This window comes from Synchiropus splendidus, chromosome 6, assembly GCF_027744825.2.
Source record: "Synchiropus splendidus isolate RoL2022-P1 chromosome 6, RoL_Sspl_1.0, whole genome shotgun sequence".
Classification (NCBI taxonomy): Eukaryota; Metazoa; Chordata; class Actinopteri; order Syngnathiformes; family Callionymidae; genus Synchiropus; species Synchiropus splendidus.
Window position 1 is genome coordinate 21270465 of NC_071339.1, and position 22781 is coordinate 21293245.

General features: G+C 40.4%; 1 protein-coding gene across 2 annotated transcripts in view; it reads left to right on the top strand.

Moving 5' to 3' along the window:
- slc12a5a (solute carrier family 12 member 5a) overlaps positions 1 to 22781 on the top strand; it is a 144180-nt gene that overhangs the window by 36274 nt on the left and 85125 nt on the right. The gene's annotated exons all lie outside the window — the stretch shown is intronic.

Consider the following 22781-nt stretch of genomic DNA (forward strand, 5'->3'; position numbering starts at 1 on the left):
ATAGTAGGATAATGGGGGTTTTACCAGAAGCATTGTTCTTTTGGGGAAAGATATTTTCTGAATTTTCAAAAAACTGAATTGATGCAGCTGTGGTGACATTCCCTGGAGATGTGTGTGTGTGTGTTTTTGTTTTTTTGTTGTTTTAATAAAAGTTGTCCTTGGGCCCAATGTCATTTCAGTTCCAATCAGTCAGTGATCCATGGACAAATGAACTCGGCCTGCCCCTAACATTGATGTTCTTATTCTACAGAGCTCTTATTTTGTCTTCTTAAACTCGGACGCTGCCCCACGCGGAGCTCTGTAAATATTTAATCAGACCAGAAGGCAACGTGGTCATTTTTTGTACTAGACATCCATTATAAGCTTTTTTTTTTAAAGCTATTTCTGCTGCAGCGCAGGCTTGTTGTTTTCTTTGTACTCCCTTCAAAAAACTCATTCAATGTCTGGATGTTTTCATTCGCCTTTTAAAAAAGGACTTTTCATCCAAGTTATGCTAATCTCTTCTCATTAATTTATTCACAAATTAATTACTCATGCGCGCAGCACTAACTTATCGAGATCTAGGAACCTGTGTGTATGAAGACACACTTTTATCTTTAAGAAATAGACTACTAGTGCCACATCCCACATGTGTCAAAGAAAACTGGCTATTTCTGAAGACTGACATGCTGGAATTTGAAATAAAATAGTAAAAAAAAAAAAAATCTATAACCTTGTTGGCAGAACATGTTCACTTGTCATGGTTCATTGATCCTGCATTACCATTTGTTTCCCTTGGAGAATGAAGTGTTTCCACCCCTGAGGTGAAGCTGTCATCTCTGTTAATCTATTATGCCCCCTCCCAAAACATCGATTGACTAATATGTCGATGAGGTTGCACACCCCCCACTCACTTATCGCACTTATAACTGTGTTTGCAGAATTGCGTCGTAGTGGCTCTCTTGAGACGACTCACATCCACACCATGTGATGTGAATTTCCGTCCTGATATAAACCTCCCTGAGAAACACTGCAGTGAGGAAACAGTTTTCTCTAAATAAGTAATGAAGCTGTTAGCTAAAGAGCGGTTTAACTAAATTTAAAGTTTTGCTCTGTGTGCTATTGTCAGTGGATTTTAGAACGTAAGGGAGTGAATCCCTGAATGAATACACGTCTTCAGATCTCCATGTTTGTGCTTTACCAGTCCTGAAATCAACCCACAATGTGGGAGACCTATGTACATTAGGAGGCTGACAGCTCCAAGCCTATCATCTAGCATTTGTTTTTGCAAGACTTGCTTCATGTACTGAAATAAACACTTGTGTTACCATCTGTATTTTTTTCACTCCAGTTTCTTCCCATACTCCAGTAACAGAGGTGACATGGTGTAGTGTGACTTGGCTGGTGACCTGTTCAGGGTGTCCCTTGCCTTTCGCCCAAGCAGTTGAGCTCCAGCTCTGTGACTCCACTGAGAATGAGATGGGATTCATAACCTTAGTTAAAGCTACTGCTGCTCCTGCAATGCAATAAAACGGGGATTTGCTTCTGTCAAAGAGACAGCGCAAAAGCAATTAATGTGGGGCCTTTAATTTGCTCAATGTTTACCCATCATTGTTAATAATTCCACTGTGATTGATGGGATGTCTGACGCAGATCAGCGGAGGAAACCACAGATAAGTTCCAAACTTTAAACAATACTAACTCATAGCTTTGTAATGTGAGGACTTTTTTGGCTGGCTCCCCCCGCTCCTCAGTGCCGTGCATGGGAGGGGTGCAGTTTGCTGCACAGCACACAGAACATCGGAATTTGTTTTTGTGCAAATAGATGTTTTCAGCTTGTTTGGTGAGTTGTTAAGTCAGTCGTTGAAATGTGTTGTTGTGTGTGTTGGGGGGTCACTCGGCTGGGGGCGGGGTTATGGCATGTGGGCGTGGCTTTCAACACCCTCTTTCAAATTCCCAGCTAAAAGTCTGTTCTGCTTTTTTTTTTTTCGCTTTTATTATTGTAATTTAAAATGTCTCTACAGGACAAATGTAATTTATCTGTAAAGTCGTCCATTGTGGCTTGGGTTTTTTTTTAACCCCATTTGTCAGCACTGTACACATCCATTTGTCTACTGTCGATTTATCCTTATCAAAAAATAAATAAATATAAATATAAATAAAAACTGTTTAAAAGTACAAATAAAGGCCCCCTAGGGTAGAGGAAGTATACTTTGAAGGAGGAACCACTAGTCTTTTGCAAAGTGTGCGTGTAAAAAGTTCCGACTCAAACTGAAGACTGGCTGAATCACACGTGAGTAAATCGGTGACAGACAGACCAATAGTATTCTTCTTGTTATATGGCATGATTGGGGCAGGAAAAAAAATGCAGTGTGAAAAAAAAAGCATGTTAATACTTAGCCTGTCCAAATTAAGAGGCAGTTTTCATAGCATGTTCATTTGTCCTAAGTGTCTAAATATCCTATCCAAGGAAATGGGGCCACAGATTTCAGTTCACACTTAGAAGAGCACAACCCTCACATTTAATCACTTCATCCCCTCACCTTGTTTCCCACACAAACGCTCCGTAATATGTGACAGCAAGGTGAGGCTGTTTTTTTTTCTCTCCAACTTCACTCATGCATTACATCATCCTTCTCTCTCTCCCTCTGCTGTCATCCCTCGCTGTCACTATCGCTCCTCATCATCTTCGGTTTAGCTTTAATTCGCCCGTCTCTCCTCCAAATACGCGTTAACATTTATTTAGCTTTTCAGAACACAGCGCCAACTCAGCAGATTGTCGCGGATATTGTATGAACTTGGAGTGTCAGGTATAGGAACAGGTGAAGCCGCAGGCTACGGGCTGACCTCACTGTGTCACTTTAACTTCCACTCACGTCAAGTTAGTTTGAGCTGCTGCTTCCCTCTTCCTCTTTCTCCTTCAGGAAACTTGGCAGCTCATGTAATAATAATTAAACAAAATCAAGCATGACTCTTGGAGTTACAGATGCCTAAAATGAGCTCGGATTATATCCACGCCACTTACAAGGATTTAGTTCAGTCATACACTTACTGTAAATGTTTTATCAAACAATACATTAGTGACATCATAGCTTTAAATTGTGCTCCACTGGTGCTACCTGCTGTTGAATGGCAAATCCAAAAAAGGAATAAATTTACTGCTAGGCTCATCTTTTTGAAGCAATAAATCACCTTGCAGTTGTCATGTACTATAAATGTGGAGTTTTTGTTGTTATGCATTAAGCTAAATGCAGAATTGGCTGCCGTTCAATGTTCACTCTGCACTGCTTAAATGATAACATATGTTTTTTTGAAAGTCCGGATCAGGGGTGAGCAAACTTTCTGACTCCAACGCCATAATGGGTTGTAAAATTCGGCAGAGCAGCCAGCCAAGGAGCAGGTGGAGGCGCCAACTTGTGTAAAAGCCATTGCATTATTGAAGGTTAGCAGAGAAATTATTCAGCAACTTCATAAAAAAGTATTGTGTAGCTCACATGCTGATTTATTTAGATCTTTATTATGTATTTATTTTCTAACGCAGGGTATATTGCTAAATTTCAGGATTTGTTTTGACATTTTTGCAATGTGCATTGTCTTACCTAAAAAAAAACAAATAGCAACGAAAATGCAATATCGTAGAAGAAGCAGTGCTAAATCGTGGAAGTCCCAATGAAGCGTGGCAGTGCTCTCACTTTAGCCCCTGAAGAGGTTTGCAGATTCAATGCCTTGACATTATTAAGAAAGCGATCCCAACACAGCTAATGTTTATAGCGCCTGACGTCTATTGGGAAACGTGGGCATTCCAGGGAATGTCACAATGAAGTTGTCTGACATTGTTTGTGTTGTTCTTGTGCAGAATGTTTTGGGAAGCAAGTCAGAAAACAATTAAAAGCTGAATCAATAATGGATCATGAGTTGATGAGTTGGTTTTGTCTTTCAATCTAAGTGTTCGGTGGGTTGCAGCTTCTGTGCAAGTTAATGATGTGAGTTGGTGAAGCATGGTGGACTGTTTAAAAAAGCTTAATGGGCTGTGAGTGTTCATCAATGTCAGTGACTTTGGTTAAACAGAGACTGTTCTCTTTACTTCCCATTTATGCTCCCTTTATATATGAAATTGTATTTGTCTGTTCCAAACGTTACTGATCGCGTACTACATCCGTTCTGTCTATTGGTATTGCTGTTGACCAATATATCCAGTAGGGTCAAAAGTTCATGACGACAGAAACCAAAACAAACCTGGCGACTGTGGAAGAAGTATTGATCAAGTACTTCTTGCACAAACGACAAAACGGAGCAGTGCAGCTTTGTATGGGGCTGTGGTTAAAGTTGTCACAACTGGAGGATGGACAGTTTCCAGTGGTACAGCTCCATTTGGTCCATATATGTGGAAATTCAGACAAAATGAACGCAGAAGTTTCTGTCCATATCTGGATCCGTTTTTCGAACTGATTGCATAAATGGGCCTTTACTCGTCCAAGAACGTCGTGGGATTTTCATTTATCGATATATGAATTGACTATTAACAATGTCTTAAGGTATCTAAAGCTAAAGTTACCTTATCGTATGCATTAAAGAAATGTCGGAAAATAATAATAGGTGACAATCACAATGTTGGGTGGGAATGAGCTGCTTGGTGGAGGTGCTTCCACAAAGACTAGAGAGAGTCAACCTAACAACTATCTTGAAAACTAGTGAACTACTCAGATGATGGTGTGCACTAGTCCCACAGTACAAACTGGACTCTGCTGACACATTGCTGTATCACTGGTGGGTGACGACAGACGGCTTATTAATGTGTGAATAAATATCTAAAATGAGGGATGAGGGGGCCCATCTGCTTGGAGTCTTGTTCTTCCCAAAACGTGATATTTGCATCATCTATCTAAGCTCATCTCATCTAATACATGACACAAACAACACATCTGCATATCATCATTCCTTTATCATGTGTAGCTGGAGATCCTCTCCTGTCGATGGCACCTGTTCAGCTCTGAGCTTTTTCTCATAATTCTCTCATTTGTCATCATTCCTCCGTCTTTGACAAATACTTCTAATGTTTCCAGTCACTGTGTTGCTGCTGTGGTTGCAGTCATTTTTCTCTGACGGTCACTCGCGTGTGTGCTTTTCCCCGATCAATGATGTCATTGACTTGTCTTTAAGTTCATCGCCGACTAGTCGTGGCTAGACTGCATTATTGAGCGCTTTTCCAGTTTCATATGTAACTTGTGGTATCATGATGGGTTGCAATGTTGAATTACTTCAGGCCCAACATTAGCATTAGATGATGCATGAGATTACTGTCACATAAATATAAAATGTAGTGCAATAAGCAACATCTTTACATATAGTTCTGCATTCAACATTTACTTTGGGTGTGAAAAGATAATGACTACCACCACATGTCAATATTACATGACATTTCAGACATCTGTGTGGCCTAGTAATTTATTTATAAGGTGCATGTATATTCCTCATGCTTTTTATTTATTCATCTATTTGTGTTTAGCATATGTATAACAGCAGTGGGACAGTCAGGTTCTCTGTTCAGTATGTTTGACGAGTCTAAGGAACTACAATTCAGAAAAATATCGCTTGTCCTTTCTCCTCCATCGACCAATTAGCACTGCTATTCTGGCATTAAACAAAAATATACCATTACACACATGTGCGCCGATGATTCAGTGTGACACAGTATGTGCTAACAAGCCAGGCAAGAGCGCGCTAGTTCAATTTCTCCCAAGAGTATCAGAGTCAAATGTGAAACCGAGTGCCATAATCCTCGCATTAGACCTGCATTATATTCAGCTCCGCTCATAAAACATTCACCCTCCCTGAATATTGCATACGGTGTGAAATTTGTTGGTACAGCCACCTCTACTTGTGAATGTTTAATAGCGACTTAGTTGTCTCTGCGTGCATTACTTTTGAGAGATGCTCTAGATGCCCACTACAAAAGTTGTAGGGTCACAGAAATCAGTTTGTGATGAATCATCGCACTGACATCTGGAAAACAATGAAGGTTCATGATCGAAGGAAGAATCTGGGGTTGAGCGCGTGAGCTACTTAATGTTCCTCTACAAATGACATAGTGGAGCCAGGGTCTGATTGACTTACCTGTTGTAGACAGTTAATAAATGCACAGTACTGTTGGCGCGGTTTTTAAGATGCTCGAGCCAATTACCAGAAGCAATATCAGAGCTCCAGTGAGCAAATCAGATTACAGAATTGAGATTCAGCAGCAGACTTTCTCTCCCTTCCAGCTGACTACATCTTCACCGTGTCGTCAAATCTTTGGCATCGCTTTATCAACAACATGCTGCTGCCTTATCCCTCCAATTTGTGATGGTGCGGGAACAGCTGTAGCGCTGATGTCTATCCAGAGCCCGAGAATCTGTTGGTGTCTTAGCAACGGTTGAAGTAGTGGTTTTCTTCTGACTGATTCAGCTCGTGCCAGGATTCTGACGTCGGTGAAGTGACGCACCAGACATGTCCTGTCAGTTTCTAGCACTGATATCTGGAACAAAGTGAAACTCCAATTGTTTTGCATGATCTGGGTCTGTGTTTTATGGTTTGAATATTGCTGTGTATTCTGCTGAGATTTGTGTTTTGGTATGATAGTGTTTACACCTGCAACCTCACCACAAACGGTTATCGGTTCAAGTTCAGCATTTTTTCTGTGGTGTTTGTATGCTCTTGGATGTCCAAATGCGTGAAGTGAAGATGTGGCCTGCGTTGAACTTGTGAGGGTGTAGCCCTGGCCTTCCCTGTATAGAAAGAAACAATCAGTAGATACCGAATTTGGGTTTGCAGGGCTCTCCACAGTGCATTAGAACGAAGGTATACTCTCCATTAATACTGAGTTAAAAAGAAGTAAATATATGGCTTAACCGTTGTGGTTTTTCCTTCGAGTTTTGTTTTAAGGTGCTTACGTGGTTGGCGCTGCAGCCTTTCAGCAAAAGGTGGCTGTTTCAAATCTAGCTTGATGCAATTCTGAGTTTAAAGCTGATCTTATGAAGGAGCTTTTACGCACTCTGGTTTCCACTCACAGTCTAAGAAGTTAGAGATTTTAGTGTGCCCTGCATGGACTGGTTAAGGTGTCTCCCGACACTGTTGTCCAGTATTACTGTGAATTATCTGATTGTAATTATCTGTTTTGTAATGAATCCTTAGAATATTTTGAGTACAGTGCTCCCAAACCAGTGGCAATGTGCAGGAGCTAGTGAAGCTTTGTGGTGCTTCATAATTGATCTAGTGGTTTTCTATATGCTTACTTTCATCTGGCCCATTACTAGCAAGCCTCTGTCAGGGTCCTGGCTTTCTTCTCTTCTCAGGTTAATGGTGTTTTGAAAACAATTGTGCAGACATAGTGAACACACTGTGACAAGAGCAGTCTTCTCAAGACTGTCATAGCCAAGTCAGAATCAGAATCAGAATCATTGTATTCATCCGGAGGAGGAAAACTGCTTTTTGTTACAGCCCCAACTCCTGCTCAAAATAAAAGAGTAATGAAGAAACAAAGAGAATGGGTAACATGTAATAAACCAAAAATATAAAAACAAAAATAAAGACATAATAATGTATACTAATAAACGGAAATTTAAAAAAAGATCCATCTAGACAGTATTAACAGTGTATTCACATAAGCAGGTCATTGCACTGAAAGAGTTATTGCACGCAAGGGACACTAGCTGACACTCAGAGGGAGGAGTTGTACAGTTTGATGGCCATAGGTAGGAAAGATTTCCTGTGGCGCTGTAGTCAGTCAGTAAGTCAGCATTTGGAAGGACCGCCTTTTGATATCTGAAGTCTTGATATGATTCATAGTCTTTTAGCAGTGAGAAAAAAGCTGCCAAAGAAAGAGCTGTATGTTGCTCTAATCCTGATGCGTGGCATTACTCTTTGCATCGAAATGAAGGTGTGTGTATTGGAAATGCTTCAGATCAATTATGCAGCATCACAATCTGTTTAAACCTCAGTCTGGGCCAAACCTGAGTGAATAGAAAACGTCCCGGGCGGATACACGTCTGTCAGAAGCGTGGAGATCTGGATGCTGCCTCAGCTCCAGTGCTCTTGTTTCTTGCGGTCTGCCGAGTTCACAGTGTGGATGCAGGATGTCATGTTCATGGCTGCACTGTGGGGAGTTGGTTGCATGTGAAATCTGTTCCTATTCCCTGAAGTTCCCAAGATAAAGTTCGATCCAATTCATCTTCAAAGGTGAAAATGGTGTGAGCTCTTGGTTGTAAAGCTTTTGGAATGAGTGAAATAGCTTTGTTTATTTAGAGTCTCGAGATCTGGATTCGCATTTGCCTTTAAATATATGCACTGTTCTTGATGTGTTTCCTTGATGTGTTTAACACGACACCAGCGTGAAGGCGTGACTGTTCAGGGAATCATAACAACGGAATGATCGTCCTCCACTGTCTAATTGTGTCAAGAGTGGACGGAGGGGTAATTGCATTATCGGAGGCTAACAGAGTTGAGGTTGAGTGTGATGTGGATCTGGAAGTGGCAGATTACTCTGCATTATCCACTCACAATACATTATCACCTATCACAAGCCAGAGGTGTCAATTGATCCCATCAGCTGCTCCCTGCAGCCGTGCGGACCACTCCTCCCGACAGTTCATTATATGGAAGATGAGATACCTCACCTCACACTGCTGCGCTGATTCGGTCACTGATCTCTGTTTGTTTTCGGTCACATGAGTTTCATTTTAACATGATTTGAAAAGAGAATAATCTGAAAAATATTTACGCCCTAATGCTACATTTTACTTTTTTCAACTGAAGTTGGAAGAAGATGGATTAATAGAATTCATTCAATAAGTTGGTGTGCTGATGGTTCATTTGTAAAATTTCATTGTTAAATTTTACTTTAATATCAATGTAATTAAATTGAAATTTTCATGTATTTTACACTACATTTACATTTTTTAGGATGATTATTTTGCATTGTGTTTTTACATTTGTTTCTCAGGAACTAAACAATGTTCCTTCATTTATTTTGCTAAGCAATTATTGATAATATATTCAAAATATAATATAATATATAACTGATATAGACGTACAATGTTTTTTTCTGAATAATTTTCACATCTTGTTGCGACTCAATCATATTAGAACACTTGTTTCATTTCATGACATACATGACATACATGGTGTATACATATTTTTTGAAAAATAATTGTCACTTTTTCCATGAATACTATCTACCAATAACCAATAACATCTGAATTGAAATATATTTTCATGATTATTCCAGAATATAGAAATATAATATTCATGGTGTTTCTACATTTATTTGTATATTCAAGTAACACTCCCACTCCCAAAATATCTGAACATGACAGAATATTTCTTGATTAAAATTCATCATGTTTGGACAGTGATTTGACAAATTAATAAAAACATGAAAACATGAAAGCGTTTGCTAGAGCTGCAGTCTTGTCTTTTTGGAGGCTGCAAAGTTAAATAAATGGGAAAAAAAAAATTAAATATTAATAGGTGACTTGTTTGTCATGCCTGATGTCACAGAGACAAAATCTCCCAAAATAGCTGACAGGGCTTTAAAGAAAAGGTCTGTCATTGTGCCCTTTAACTTTCATGCCAGCTGACTTAAATAGATTAAAAAGATGGATAAAAATAACCGGAATAATGTGATACATATAACTGTTATGCAACTGGATAATTTAGTGAATTTGTTCTCCTGTATGTTAATCCTCGGGTCTAAGCTGTTTTTTAGTGCGGTGCTTTATGAGCAGAATATAGTTCCTTTGAATTTATGACTTTTGAGAAAATGTAACACATATTTATTATGAATATTTCACATTTTTCATCTCCCCAAAAATCCAAATTGGTTTTATGTCAAAACATGTAAGGATGATGCTTTATAATGAAGACTTTTTTGTTATATTTTCCTGAGGGAAAACGAAACAATAATTATATAAGAATTACATTTTCATTCAGATCATGTGGATCTTCTTCTTTTATTCCCCAGTTAGTTTAACAAACTCTTCTGTTTTACTTTGAATAGCCCCACAAGTGTAGATTACACTGATGCAGTGAGATGCCACACTACTCAAGTGTCCGTATGGGTTTTGCTTTAATGAAATATTTAGTGCCATCTCAGTTAATGGGAAACGTGGAACCCTGTTTGCTCTCTGATGAAATCCTCCAGTGTTGAGCCATTAAGCAGCAATTTTCTTAAAGCTATTTGTAGCAGAATTGTCCAATAATCATTACCCAGTGATGCCGCTCAAACACCATGCGGATGGATAATAGCGTGTGACCATAACAGGCTTAAAAGCGGAACACGGAGTTCTTTAAAATCTGTCCATTCACTGCCTGAGTGTCGCTCCCTCGAGTGTAGTCGGGTATTTTTGGTGCAAATGTCAGCTTAGTACCAACTGGCCATCGGAGCGCCGTTGCAGAAGGGAAACAGAAACGCGGGCTAATGTGCCATAAAATGTGAGCTCTGTAATGAGCTGACCTTTTGAGAAGAAAACAGACCTTGTTAGCTCTGGTTTCCGGTGATCTCATGTGATCGCTGAACTGTTAGCGTGAGGTAATATCTGCTGCAGATGCATGCCGATGACAGTCTGGTCCTCATTTCCTGTGGCACCTCTTGGAGAAATAGTGCATTAAGAATCTTGCACCTGGTTGCTAAAAATGTACGGTTGGATAAGCTCTGATTCATGCATTCACATTGCAGCACTCAGATGGTGTGTTAGCGCTAATCCGTCACCTGTCGACCCTTTTGCTTGCTGCCTTATTGTCTGTTATCACATGCGGTGGATCATATGTTTGAACAGAATTTAGCTTGTAATATTAGCATTGTGTTCTTTCATTCACTGCTGCTGTATACGCTATGAGGGGTGCTGAAACCAGCTGTATAGGTCAGTAAGGAGCAGACACCATGGTTCTCTCTTGGCACGCCGCTTTCCTCCCACAGTCCATAATCATGCAGATGTTAATTCATAACAAATGGTGTGCAAGTGGTTGTCCGTATGTGTCTAGTGATGGACAGGCAACCTCTATGTTTTTTTTTTGTATTTAGTGTTGCTGATAGTAATAATATATTGATGTCGCTGAGGAGGGAATAAAAGGCTCCGGTCTTCACTAGCTGCCGGGTTTCACTCCATTAAACCAGAAGAGAGGAAACAGGATAACACCTGTGAATCCGGACGCGTTTAACAACAGGGTCATGGAAATACGTGAAGAATCAGAGCGGTGTTTAATTTAACAGTCCCAGCGGCAAAAAAAAACTCTCTCTTCAAAAGGCTTGTGTTGTGTTTGTAGGTGTGCATGTACGAAAAAAGCAGCAGCTGCGATAGAAGACTAAAAAAAATCTAAATCCCACACACCTTGAAGCCTACAATAACCTTTTTGTAACTTTGTTGCTTTGGCACTGCAGGCTGAGTGTTGTGCGTTACACAACTGCAACTTCTGCCTCAAAGTTTGACTTCGGAATTAGTATTTCTTTTTTAAATTTCTTTAACATTAGTGCTCATCTTAGGTGACTAGCATGAGGGATGTGAATGTTTTAGTAGCTCTGACACACCTGCCTACTGAAACGGAGTAAATGAGTGAGTAACGTGTGAACGAGCGGGTCATCGAGAGTGTGTTGGGAAACGTGATTGAGTGCAGCTCAAAGGAACTTCAATATTGTTACTGCGTTTTTATTCAACTGCCAGAGTGACAGGACAATAACTCCCACAAACTTGAATGATTTACGCTGATTGTAACCTTATTAATTTGCAAACAATTGATACAAATTTGGTGTCACTTCAAACACATATTACTATAAATAAACCACTTGCTCTGATGTGCATTAGCAACCTATTTACCTGTAATTAGTCATTATAAATGACTGATTCACACTAGGCCTGCGCGATAAATTGTTAAAAAATTGCGACACCTTGTGTCTGATTTAATTGTCAATTAATTTCAATTCACTTGAATTTCAATTCAAAAGAATTCATTCATTTCAATTACAAACTGACTGGATTTGCATCACAAATGCTACTTTCCTTTATGAGGTTTACACTCTCAATCGGTGATGCAAGCCGCTGCTTTCTGAGTTCCCACGATGCTCATGGTTTCACCTTCAGCCAATGACGAAGCACCTTGTAGTCAAGTGTTTCACTCATGACGTGAACGCGGTTGTGATTGGATAGCTCGGCGACAGGATAGAAACTGAAGGAATATTTGTGACAAACCGGGAACTAGTTACGAGAGTCAGCCGACCAGTCAGTCTCAAAATGAACTGAAAAAAGGCTTGCATTCAGTTGTGTGCCTCTATTCAAACCGGACGACAAACGTCAATCTCATTTGTAAGAGGTGATTCTCACTCATCAGAGCACCGCAAGGTAACGCCACAAATTAGGGATGCTCCGATCGATCGGTCACCGATTGTGATCGGCCGACATCGGTGATTGCCGAGCAAAACAAGTGAGTGACAGCAGGCGCTCTGATGAAGACCCGCTGGTTGTGATGCGTCCGCTCCTTCCTACTGGCTGCTCAGTGGGCATCACTGGGAATCAATGAAGTTTGTATCCCACAGCACATGCACTGGAAATGCTGTGCAGGCAAACACCTTCGCTATTTCACCGCTATTTAAACCTCCAGCCCTTGACAGAGCACGGAGAGTTTTCCAGGCTCATGAAAGTGAGACGCTGGTTCCTCAGCAGCAGGCTGTTAGCACAGCTGATGTTTAGCAACGCCCGCCGGTCCGAGCGTGACATTTGGAACGCTAAGCTAATTGCCTAACAAATAAACAGTAATTTCACCAAGCTAGATGAGCTCCTTTAAGAGGTATATTAAAATGAATTAAAATGATTTAATGCTTCATGTTTTCACATCATGTACAGATCTCATCATTTTGATTACTAATTCATTGTCAATCCATGTGATCGGTATCGGTGATCAGTTGCAAAAAGCCTGATCGGAGCATCCCTAACACAAGCGTCATGTGTTTGGTGCTTCAACTTTGTTTTGTCGTGGTTTATGTGCGCGATAAACATATTTCATGATGAAAGGAGTGGTCACACAAAACTGCTGACCAGGTCCTGTGAAAACAAAGAAACCAGAGTTCAGGATTTTATTAAACAAAACAATTGAACTGTAATAAATCAACTTTCATGTGACAAAATGTTGATGTACCAAAGATTTTGCAGTTTTTTCATTCATTGCCTGAGGAGCGGCCTCTGTAAATAAATGTAGGAAAGCCAAGCTGACGCCAATTCCACTGGTCACCTGGTAGTTTGCTTTTAAGACGTCTGGACTTGTGGACTGACCATCACTGTTGATGCTTGAGGGTACGTTCGATTGCTATTTGCTATTTACCTCAACTTTTGCTTTTCTGTCTTTTTTCCTCTTGGATTTACTTTTATCCTATTTGATCCTTCTTTGCCCTGCCCCTGTTTGCATTTGGTAACAGATTTGTTTTTCGCTTGATCTATATGCATATTTTTGTTCTTCCAGAGCAGCAGGTGACAGTTTCCTCCTGTGTAGATCACCCGCGACACTTGGACCATTGGGATCTTTTGGACATTGCCCCATTTTGTATTATGGATTGCCTTTGGTTTTGTTTTGCACATTAAATTGTGTTTTAGTGAACCTTTTGCCTCTGCCACCTGCTGTCTACTTCTGCTCCTGGGTCTCTTTGCCAGTCTTATTTCTGTCAGTCCCAGTGCCTTTTTAGTTTCACCAAACTGAAGTGAGACGTCTGACGGTTGCGATACTTAGCATCATTTATCTTTTATCAAATTTCAGTTTTTTGATATTGAAATTTACGAGTACTACTAAAGTAATTATTGTACTTGATTAATGACCTTCTGACTCATTACATTGGCTTCTTGTAAACATGTTGTTGTAAGCTCCGTGGGATATGTAGGTGACGTTTGGACAGATCTGCTATGTATAAGTCACCCTTCATCCATTTGAGTGCCTTCTCTGTGACGTGAAGCAAAGCTCTCCAAAGCAGCCCACTTCTCTGGAAGAAGAAAGTGACACCGTGTTCCTGAAATCACGTATCCTCTTACGTTGATTGTTGGAGAGGCTCTAATCATCAGAGGTCACGCCTGAGAGTCTAACCATTGCATTATTAGCCATTCTGATACTTCTAGAACGCAGGTCAAGTGTGGGATTTATTCTCCCGCTGCATCAAATCACCACTCGGAGCTCCCATCCATGTTTGCGCATTAGCGTGCTCCGATTGAGATTTTTACTGAAAACACAGATGAGAAGACTTTTCCGCCATATTGTGCCAAACAGAACACAAAGAGAAGAGGCATGCATAGAAATAAGCCCTCATTACTTTCCGTTCTCTATGCAGCTGATGTTCGCTCACTTCATTTTTCTTTCACTGATGCTCTTTTCTTTGGAGGAAATCAAACTGGGTCATATCAGCCTCCCTCCCCTTCTTCTTCTCCTCCTCCTTCTTCTCCTCTGTGGTTTAAATGGAATAAATAAAAAAAAAGGATTAATTCAGGCCTGGCGAATGGATGGAAAGATGGCGATAGATAGAGGATTGTATAGTCATGGTCACACACGCGATCCCTTCGTGTTATTTCTCATACGTCACCGATTATGTAACAATCTGAAGGCACTTGAAAGATATCTCCTCCGCCCCGAATGCATCTCATCCAATGCTGAGCGACTTCTCCTATTTTCCCCCTTTTGTAGGAGCTGCTGCTCTTCTCTTTATCTAACACAGCTGAGGTTCCAGGGTGGACAGGCTGCCCACCGCAGCTCAATAGATCTGTCAGGTTCACCTTTTAATGTGGGAAGATGCCAGTCTGCCGCGGCCAGTTCCCACATAGATAACAACACAACGGCGGTGGATTCACCTGACAACAAAACAGCCATTTTCTGCTCATAGTTATGTGGAATCTTTTTGAAGGATTTTGTCTTGTCTTTTGTCTTTTCTTTTGTGTTCATACATGTTTCCATTGAAATGTAGGTAAAGAAACTGTAATAATTTGCAGTCGTAATAGGAGGAGGTTGAAGCAGAGCTGGGTCCGTCTGTGTTAACCAATAAAGGTTTCGCGCGCCATGTAATTTTAATCATTTATTTCCCGTTTTAAAATGCTCCAAATACAGTCAAAATTTTTGGACAAAAGTATGACTGTACATTACATAGAAGGCCCTGCAATTGTTAACTGTCAAAGGAAACATGAGTCAACATACCTACTGCAGCTCTTTCGCGATCTTAGTGCTCAGTTGTACAGGTGAGGTGGAGTTAGTCCTTAACCCAGGAACATGCTGGGGGTGGAAAGTTTTTGTGAATGGTGAAATGTTTCTCTCACTCGAAACACACCCAACAGCTTCAACAAAAACTTTACAGTCGGTCATGGTTCATTCACTAGACGTAAGGATGAGCGTTTCACGTTCGAGGAGCACCAGCTGCTTATGCTCCTGAGAAAATAATGATACTGAATTATGTATTGAAATAAATTAATAAAAAACAATTTTTCATCCTGCATTTGGTGGAGGATGGATGATGAGGAAAACATGTTTTTGAGATTGGTCATTCAGAGTAATCGACAGAGCCCATGGGAAGTGAAGAATAAAGTGCAGGCAGGGTGGACACGACTGTGTGAGTAGCCAAAGATGTATGGTTTTGAGACTCAGGAATCAGAGTTTGAAGAGCCAGAGTTGAAGATATTGGCCACTACCCAAAAGATGGAGAACAAAATGTGTATAGGGTAGTTCAGATGTAGAGGTTTGGAGACACAATGGGGAGCCTAGATGGTTTGGATACATGGAGAAGCGAGACAGTGCGAGACCAAGAATGCTTGGCAAAAGATAAGGAGAACGTCAGCTGAAGAGTTTGGAGGTGGAGGAGCATGACTTCTGATGGAGAGAGTGTAATTGAACAACTTTACTTGTTGATGTATTTATTTACTTAAAGTATATATTTGTCCCTGTATGTCCTGTTCTTTCAAACTGTTTGTATATATTTGAATCCCTTTTTCTTCTTATGTTTTGTATCTATTTATTTATTTATTTTTAGCATATTATTTTCATCCGAAAGGTTTACACAGTTCTGTGAGGTAACCACAGCAATACAAAACGTTCTTGTTTAAGAATTGATAATGTTAAAACTTTTGCTCGGTCCACTTCTCAAGCGTCAGGTCCAGCTCTGTGCAGAAAGATCGTAGATTTCACCATCTACACCCTGATGACTATCTCATCCTTATCTGTCCTTTTTTTTTTTTAGTTGCTTCTTCATCCGGCAGCTGCAGTCAACGGATTAGGTGATTAGAAAGACAATTTGCTGTGAGATTGGAGGGCAGGCTTAATCAGATAAAACATGTTTAGAGCAAACAACGGGCTCGGCTCTGCTGTGCCGGAACACTGTCGACCCACTTTGATCTCCTACCGCTTTCTGCCGATGCAAAACAACTCTCCCTAACGTCTTTAGATGCTTGTCAGGCGTGGGGGCTTGTTCCCTGGACCGCCTCCACTGTTCTTGGATTCATTACTTGGCAAACCCTCGAAGGGTCAAGAGGTTCTGCCAGCCAGGCAGGTTGCAACACTAAACAAATCTCAGACACCAGACCGGTCGCTGGGCTCTAATGAACAATATTTCGTGTTCTTGCGTGATTTACATGACCAGAGGTGCAAATTTAGATCTGACGAGTCTCGCTCCATCATTTCCTTCCGCTGCTGACGCTTCATTCATCACGTTTTCTTGTAAGTGTGCTTCTAAATCACCAGTGTTTTGCACAGGGATGGATGTAATTTCATTTGTTTGCGACTGACAAGAGTAGTGCTAATAATGTCTTGAAATGAGGCCACGATTTAGGCGGGGTAAATCGCAGGTAGCCATAGGGACAGATTTATTGGAGATTAGCGTGTACTGTGTTTGCGTATAACATGTTTGTTCTGACATGAAAACGTAACTTATTTCTTTAAAGGGTCAAAATAGTGCATGTCCCCCAGGTGGAGAAAATGAAAATTAATAAGGTGTCCACCTTCGATTTGATTTAGCAAACCTTCGCATGTGGGAAGTGCATCTTTCCACAGGTGTGTTAACAATTTTTGTGTTACTGACTAATACAGTACTTAAATCCATCTCGTTGTCTGTGAATTGAACTTGCATTTTTTTGTTTTTGTAGCATTTGATTGGGAGTAGCTTCGCAAAGTGCACTGGTTACAATGTTTTCCTTCATGCTTTGTTTACCAGGGAGAACAAAGTCATTTGGTCAGGGATTATACTGTGAGTAGACATAGTCTAACCCTGGACATAAATGGATGGGGCCAAAACTTGGGTGGGGGTTGTCCCATTTTTAAAATGTTTTGTTTATTGAAGTGAATTAAACAAATTCATACTATACAATACAAGGCCAACTTTAAAATGTCGTAAATGCTGATGTACAAAGGAAATTTTCTGTTTCACTTTTAATCCTATGCACATCAGCACTTTTTAAGTAATAGTACGATTTAATTAATATTTATTTCTGAAATAAATTTATGTCTCTATTGGGACTTTTATGTTATTCAATTATCTGCTATGTATATATGCAGATTTATGTATTTATTTGTATTTTTTATGCATATATTTTTGTATATATTAATGATAAATTGTCTTTTTATTGACTTTGAAGAGACCATGCTAAAAATGTAGTATCACTGCGACTCACAATGACATTAATGTTTTATTCTGTTAGACAGTTAAGATCATGTCTATGTTTTAAAAGCATAATTGTTAAACCACCCTCAAACTCTAGAAGAATTGAACAAAATGGAACTACATATAATATTTTTATAAAATTTTCATCAATCGCATTTTAATCTGAAACATCAGGCCACTTGATCAATGACTGTCACTCGACTCCAAGGAATGGGAAAAGTCGATAAAAGAAAGAGATTCATGCCTCCTGCTGGCCAAATAACCTTTTGCAGGTTGATTGTTCCCTTTAAATGATCATAATCATAGACTAATGCATTATTCAGTTTTGTCCCCCCAGAGTTGCCATAGCTGGGGGGGTCGCGGGTGATTGAGAGTCCACTAGTGCTCTGATGCTGCTGGTGTGGCCCAGTGGAGGCTTAGCTTCTCTTCATCATTGGAATCTGGCTCCAATCAATAAAGGATGATTTTGTGTTTAATAATGGCTCAGTAAACTGAGCGGCTCCATGTGTGTTTGAGATTTCAACCTCAGCTCACTCAAGTCGATTCTCAGCACCACTGAATTAAAATGGCTTCACTGCGATCAATGATAAATATTTCACGGAATACATGACACGACTTTTGTCTTGGTATTAACAACGTGAAACTTGGAACTAACTGACTTTAAAGCGTGTTGATCATGGATCTGATGATGATCCAAGTCTGAGAACCGCAACTGAAAGCTCTCATAGGCATTGAATAAATCCAACACTATTTCAGTCTCTGTCACTCCCAATGTAATTATTGAGCATTTTGTGTATTAAAAATGTGTTTCCTTACAGCGTCTTAGCTGGTGACATGCACGCGTAGCCACGTACGTGAGCTGCAGCTCAAGTGAGAGAGGGACAAACGGCAAGATTTTGTTCACCTCCAGAAGCCGTATCAGTTTAGAGCCGCAACTAGGAGCCGCCCACAGGTTGCTGACATTGGTTTTACAGCTGTTTTTGTCTCCAAAATCTCTGTTTTGAATTGTTCATACAATCTCAATAACACAAAACGCATGGCTGCAAATACACTCGCTATGCGACGATGGTAGTCAGCCGAGAACAGAATCAAATTATTTGATCTTAATTCAACTCAGAGCTAGGTCTTCAGTTTGTATGTAGTGCTTGTGGGATGTTCGAATGTCTCCACAGGAGTCGGTAGTCATTTATATAATAGTATGACTCCAGTCATGTGGTCGTTGTGGCGTGCCCTCCGTTATTTCAGACTCGCAGGATACGGCATCCACTTACAGAGTCAACCGGTCTCTCACTGAACTGAATCCGCGTCAGCTGTGCATCTACCCAGAATCAGTCATGTAAATGCCACTATATTCACAGGGTCATTTAGTAACGGGTCACAAATTGAAATACTGATGCGTTGACTCAGAAAATCATCCCAACTTTACAACGATACCACAGAGAGCTCTTACATAATGGTGACGTAAACATTAGCGGAGGGTGATCGTGTCAGCCTGGGGCAATAGTTTATATTTGTATGATTTGTGTATATTGCTATTTTCATTGGGAGTAGAGATGGTTTGAAGTGTGTAATGTGAATGCACAGTTCCTATGTGGTTTTATGTTTTTGGAGATGAAGAAGTACATTAACATGGTTGGTTCCTCTGGCATGTTAGGCCGATATGATGACCGCTTCAGCCGAACTAGCAGGTTGTTCCTCGGCCGCTGGACTCTGGAGTACTGCATGCCCTTGTCAACATTTGGAGGTGCTCAGACAGCCTATAATGATTTGGCTGGCGACCAAGACCCTGCTACACATGTGAGGGACAAAAGCTGTGCCTCAGATACTGGAGGTTGAAATGCTTGTCCTCTCATCTTTTCCTCTTAGACTGTCCTTTCTCTGCATCCTGGTGCTTCATTCTGCTGAGAGAAAATCAGTAAACTGTCCCAGTGCTTGTTGATTGATTAGTTCCAGGGAGAGTCTTGGGGTTTGGCTCCACTTAAAATGTTGTTTTTCCTCGTCTCATATTAAAGGCTGCTATTCTTTCTTAGCTTGAATACAATCTTAATCGAGGGTGAGGGAGGAAAATGGTCCTAGATTAAAAAATGCAACCATAAAATATATATTTGTAATGTTTTTAATGTGTTGTTCTTTTTTTTTTTTTGGTTGACAAACGTCCATAGCATTATCTCTGGACGGATGGATGACATTACAGTGTGCATCTTTCTTGGTTCTCCTTAAGAATCTACCTTAAGCAGAGTCCTGCTTGACAGATGGTGACAGAGCGTTGTCACAGCGAGTCACATTTCACTACAAAAACTGCTGAAAAATATCCCTCCCAATGCTGCTAAAGCGCTGGAGAGAACCCTGTAACTGTAACAATGCTGGAAACAGTGGGTTGTCGAGCTACAATTTCTTTGTCCTTTTTTCTTTCCTCTGAAAATTGAGTGTAGTTCCTGAACAAGAGTACGGAGTTGCAGGTTCCAACTTTGTTCTAACAGTATTTCATTATTATTTTCATTAATTTCTTAAATGGTAGACACATATCCAGGTGTCGTATAAATGTGCTTTTATGTCCAAATGTGAATGATATTCTCACAGAATACTGTGAAACATTGAACTGAAGGTATCTTGATTGCAATGTTGTCAGACTTGAATGAGGGAAGGTGCCTTTGGTTCATTTAGTACTCAATATGCAAAGTGGAAAAGGATTTGGTGCTCGCGCAGTCGCGCATTCTATTCAATATTTAAGATGTTTAGCAGCATGAGCTTGTCTTGTGTTATATAAGATGTTGCATGTCCTCAGTGCCTCATTGCATTCCAGCTCTGATATACAGTTGGTGATTGAAAAGTTTTATAATTATATGAAAATTTCTAGTCCCCTACTTTCTCACTCAGATCATCTTATATCTCGTAGCTGCTTCTACTAACTTCCTGCCGCCTGTCTCTCTCTCTCTCTCTCTCTCTCTCTCTCTCTCTTTGCTTGCTTTTGTGAAACAAGGTCACAGTTGAGCCTCAAGTCTCTCAGCTAATTTTGACCGCGATGCCATTGAAACATTTCAGTGGAAAACCGTCATTATAAAAGTACGATTCTACCCTCCTCAGAGCAAAGTTCTCAACCTGAATGTGCCACTCATTTTTACTTGATATACACACAAATGCATGTAATCAGGCACAAATAGCAACTTCACTATGTGTTGAGTGACTCAGCCGTCTGCACAAAAACCTCCTGACTGTCAATAACCTCTTTTAATGATCTCACTCTAGTTCAGGAGACGCATTCAACCAATCGCTGTGCTGTGGTAGATGCACATTTCCTCGCCTAGCAGTCTCCTGACTGCAGAGCTGCGGGCCAGAGAAATATGCCATTTACATTTGCTTGCTCACATACAGACCATAATAGATGCGGCACTCTGAAATAAAATGTGGCATGACACAGTGGATCAACTACTGTACAAGAATCATGGTCTACTTGATTTAAGAGCAGTCATTTAGGTTGATACATACCATGTCTGAGATATGTTTTGTCCAAGCTTCACCAAAGCGTTGCAAGTATTTAGTATTGTAAATTAAATATTTTTTTTTGGCTCCGTACAGCTACATGTTTGGATGTTAGTCTTGTCATTTGATTCTGTCCCTGCTCCTATGTGGAGTGCCTTCTGGCAGTTGTGAAGGTTTCAACAACTGGATCTTGTTAGCAGGCGGACTAGTGTTCGCTTGTCAGAGAGATATGCTGCTTAAGAAATGAGAAAATCCTTCAGATGCACGAGTGAATCAGCAGAACGTGTGCTGAATGCTGCTCTACGAAAAGAAGAAAAAAAAAACCATTGAAATTATTTCCACTTGCCTCTGAGTGAAGACAGCGCTGCTGAATTTTAATTTGCACGGTGGAATTGAAGCAATGCTGTTGATTAATTTTTGTGACTTTTGGTATATGCATTATTTAAAATAGTTTATTTTATTGCTAGAACACCAGCTAATTGTGTTGTTTATATATTTTGTGTTACGTTTGAGTGAAGGGACTGAAAATCCAACAAGCTACGTGTGAGAACTAGTTGGAGAGCGGTCTGTTTTGGTGGATCATTTATTTTTTGTGCTGTCTTTTGATGCATACAGTTATTATCTTTGGCATCAACGTTGGTGGGCAGGAGACTAGGGATCAAAACAATGTTTGGAGAAGTACTCTGGATAAGTGGTGTCATAAGTGGAATGGCAGTCCTGAAGCTATTAGAAGCATGCTTATTGAGATTGATTCCTGATGATGGAGAACCCACAGCAATAAGTGAAGCTTTGCATAAGGAATCCATAGGGGACCTGTTGCCCTTCATGGGATCAGTTATCTATCTCTACGCAAAACCATTGGTACTTCTTCCATTCCCGGCCCCTCATACTGGTCCTTCAGTGTAGGGCTGGGTGGTATGGCTTAAAAATCATATTGCAGTATGAATTGATTCACTTCTAGGTAACGATATATACTGCAGTATAAATGCAGTTTTTCTATCGCTGTCAAACCTGGGACACTGGTTGGCTGCCCTCCTCCCTTCTTCTCATTGCTCCTTCCCTAATGCAACAATAATTTCATAACAACATAATGCAAAGATGTGTGCTGTTTGTGTTGCAACAGAATGTACTTGATTGATTTAGTCGCCACTGCTGTGTTTGAAAAGCTCTGGCTTTTCCCCTTTCTCTTAACCGTAGGGGGCATGACAACAGTGCTCTGTGGAAACACTACAGTGTTTCAATACATGTATTTTGGCGTCCGACTGACTTACATCTCATTTCTGCTGTCGACCAAATTTAATACCGTATATTCCATCTACTGCTCCACCCTCACTTTATGAAGGGACATCCTTTTCTTCCCTTCCCTTTCTTTCAAGTTTTTGATAGCAGGGTTCAAAACAAATTCCACTTTGCTGAAAGTTAGTTTACGAAAAGTGGTGTAATTTTTACTGATGTATTTTAATTCATATGAGAGAGTAAGTCAACCTCTCTGTGCGAGTTGGGGGACATTGGATTCAGTAAAAAGTGAGGGTTTCCTTTCACGATTGACTAAAAAGATCACTGGGTTGAGTATGCTTATTGACTGAAAGTGGTCTGTTCAGGTACCGAGGTCCATGTCCACTAAAGTAGTAGTGTAGAGTTCAGGCTTTGACTTTTGCTCATCCCCCGCTGCCACGAATGGTGT